Source organism: Dermochelys coriacea, chromosome 11, assembly GCF_009764565.3.
Source record: "Dermochelys coriacea isolate rDerCor1 chromosome 11, rDerCor1.pri.v4, whole genome shotgun sequence".
NCBI classification, from domain to species: Eukaryota; Metazoa; Chordata; order Testudines; family Dermochelyidae; genus Dermochelys; species Dermochelys coriacea.
Genome location: NC_050078.2, coordinates 64,163,428 through 64,167,135, shown reverse-complemented (window position 1 = coordinate 64,167,135; position 3,708 = coordinate 64,163,428).

The following is a 3,708-nucleotide window of genomic DNA, read 5'->3' as shown; positions in this document are numbered from 1 at the left end:
CCAGGATTTTAAAAAAGGGATGCTTTCTTTTATTTGTTTTCTGATACCTGTATGTTTGAATTAGTAATATTAATATTGTATTAAAACAAGATTAAAATGTAAGTGTAGCATTAATGTTACATATTTAAAGTGTAGTTTTACTCTGAGAAGTAACAGTAAAAATGGCATCTCTTTGCTCGGCAAATATGACTCTATATGCACAACAGTAATGTATTTGCTCACTTTAGTGACAAAAATATTCTTAGTCTTACAGAGCCAACAGAACTATGGGTATGTCTACACTACGAAATTAGGTCGAATTTATAGAAGACGGTTTTATAGAAAGCGTTTTTATACAGTCAAGTGTGTGTGTCCCCACACAAATGCTCTAAGTGCATGTAGTTGGCGGAGTGTGTCCACAATACCGAGGCAACCGTCGACTTTCGGAGCTTTGCACTGTGGGTAGCTATCCCGCAGTCTCCACCGCCCATTTGAATTCTGGGTAGAAATCCCTGTGCCTGATGGGACAAAAACATTGTTGCGGGTGGTTCTGGGTACATATCGTCAGGCCCCTGTTCCCTCCTTCCCTCCGTAAAAGCAAGGGCAGACAATCGTTTTGTGCCTTTTGTCTTGAGTTAGCTGTGCAGACGCCATACCACGGCAAGCATGGAGCCCGCTCAGCTCACCGTCACAGTATGTCTCCTGGGTGCTGGCAGACTGCATTGCTACACAGCAGCAGTTTATTGCCTTTTGGAAGCAGAGAGTGAAGTATGACTGGAAGCCGTCGTCGACGTAGTCCTGGGTGCACTTTTAACCATGCGCCTGGGCAAACATGGGAGTGACTCAGCCAGGTCATTTCCCTTGTTTCGTCTCATGGCGATTGAGTCGTACCGGCAGGGCACAGTCTTTTAATCTGCAGCCAGCAGAAGATGATGGCCAGCAGTCCTACTGCACCGTCTTCTGCCAAGCACCCAGGAGGTGACGATGGCTAGCGGTTGTACTGCACAGTCTGCTGCCAGCAAGATGTATAAAGATAGATGAAGTGGCTCAAAACAAGAAATAGATTTGTTTGTATTCATTTTCTCCTCCCTCCCTTCCTCCCTCTGTGAAATCAACAGCCTGTTAAACCCAGTTTTGAGTTCTATCCTTGAGGTTTTGAGTTCTATCCTTGAGGCGGCCATTCAGTTTCTCGCAAAGCCACCCTCTTTGTTGATTTTAATTCCCTGTAAGACAACCCTGTAAGCCATGTCGTCAGTCGCCCCTCCCTTCGTCAGGGCAACAGCAGACAATCGTTCCGCGCCTTTTTTCTGTGCAGATGTCATACTACGGCAAATATGGAGCCCGCTCAGATCAGTTTGGCAATTAGGAGCACATTAAACACCACACGCATTATCCAGCAGTATATTCAGCACCAGAACCTGGCAAAGCGAAACCGGGCGTGTAGGCGACGTCAGCGCAGTTATGAGAGTGATGAGGACATGGATACAGACTTCTCTCAAAGCACATGCCCTGGCAATGTGGGCATCATGGTGCTAATGGGGCAGGCTCATGCAGTGGAACGCCGATTCTGGGCCCGGGAAAAAAGCACAGACTGGTGGGACCGCATAGTGTTGCAGGTCTGGGACGATTCCCAGTGACTGCGAAACTTTCGCGTGTGTAAAGGCACTTTCATGGAACTTTGTGACTTGTTTTCCCCTGCCCTGAGGCGCAAGAATACCAAGATGAGAGCAGCCCTCACAGTTGAGACGCAAGTGGCAATAGCCCTGTGGAAGCTTGCAACGCCAGACAGCTACCGGTCAGTCGGGAATCAATTTGGAGTGGGTAAATCTACTGTGGGGGCTGCTGTGATGCAAGTAGCCAATGCAATCAAAGATCTGTTGATATCAAGGGTACTGACTCTGGGAAATGTGCAGGTCATAGTGGATGGCTTTGCTGCAATGGGATTCCCTAACTGTGGTGGGGTCATAGACGGAACCCATATTCCTATCTTGGCACTGGAGCACCAAGCCAGCAAGTACATAAACCGCAAGGGGTACTTTTCAATCGTGCTGCAAGCACTGATGGATCACAAGGGATGTTTCACCAACATCAGCATGGGATGGATCGGAAAGGTACATGACGCTCGCACCTTCAGGAACTCTGGTCTGTTTCAAAAGCTGCAGGAAGGGACTTTCTTCCCAGACCAGAAAATAACTGTTGGGGATGTTGAAACGCCTATAGTTATCTTTGGGGACCCAGTCTCCCCCTTAATGCCATGGCTCATGCCGCCATACATAGGCAGCCTGGAGAGTAGTCAGGAGCTGTTCAATTGCAGGCTGAGCAAGTGCAGAATGGTGGTAGAATGTGCATTTGGACATTTAAAAGCGCGCTGGCGAAGTTTACTGACTCAGTTAGACCTCAGCGAAACCAATATTTCCACTGTTATTACTGCTTGCTGTGCGCTCCACAATATCTGTGAGAGTAAGGGGGAGATGTTTATGGCAGGGTGGGAGGTTGAGGCAAATCGCCTGGCTGCTGGTTATGCAAAGCCAGACACCAGAGCGGTTAGAAGAGCACAGGAGGGTGTGGTGCGCATCAGAGAAGCTTTGAAAACCAGTTTCATGACTGGCCAGGCTACGGTGTGAAAGTTCTGTTTGTTTCTCCTTGATGAAACCCCCCGCCCCTTGGTTCACTCTACTTCCCTATAAGCTAACCACCCTCCCCACGTCCCTTTGATCACTGCTTGCAGAGGCAATAAAGTCATTGTTGCTTCACATTCATGCATTCTTTATTAATTCATCACACAAATAGGGGGATAATTACCAAGGTAGCCCAGGAGGGGTGGTGGAGGAGGGAAGGACAAGGCCACACAGCATTTTAAAAGTTTAAAACTGTAAAATTTATTGAATGCCAGCCTTCTGTTACTTGGGCAATCCTCTGGGGTGGAGTGGCTGGGTGGCCGGAGGCCCCCCGCCGCGTTCTTGGGCATCTGTGTGAGGAGGCTATGGAACTTGGGGAGGGGGCGGTTGGTTACACAGGGGCTGTAGCAGCGGTCTGTGCTCCTGCTGCCTTTCCTGCAGCTCAACCCTATGCTGGAGCATATTAGTTTGATCCTCCAGCAGCCTCAGCATTGAATCCTGTCCTCTCATCACGCTGCCATCACCTTTCAGCTTCAGCCCTCTCTTCAGCCCGCCACCTCTCTTCCTGTCATTTTGTGTTTCCTGCACTCTGACATTGTCTGCCTCCATGCATTCGTCTGTGCTCTGTCAGTGTGGGAGGACAGCATGAGCTCAGAGAACATTTAATTGCGAGTGCGGTTTTTTCGCCTTCTAATCTTCACTAGCCTCTGGGAAGGAGAAGATCCTGTGATCCTTGAAACACATGCAGCTGGTGGAGAAAAAAAAAGGGACAGTGATATTTAAAAAGACACATTTTATAGAACAATGGGTACACTCTTTCACGGTAAACCTTGTTGTTAACATTACATACATAGCACCTGTGTTTTCGTTACAAGGTCGCATTTTGCCTCCCCCCACTGCATGGCTAACAGCAGGGAACATTTCTGTTCAGCCATAGGCAAACAGCCCAGCAGGAATGGGCACCTCTGAATGTCCCCTTAAGAAAAGCAACCTATTTCAACCAGGTGACCATGAATGATATCACTCTCCTGAGGATAATACAGAGAGATAAAGAACGGATGTTGTTTGAACACCAGCAAACATACACTGCAATGATTCCCAAGTACGTGCT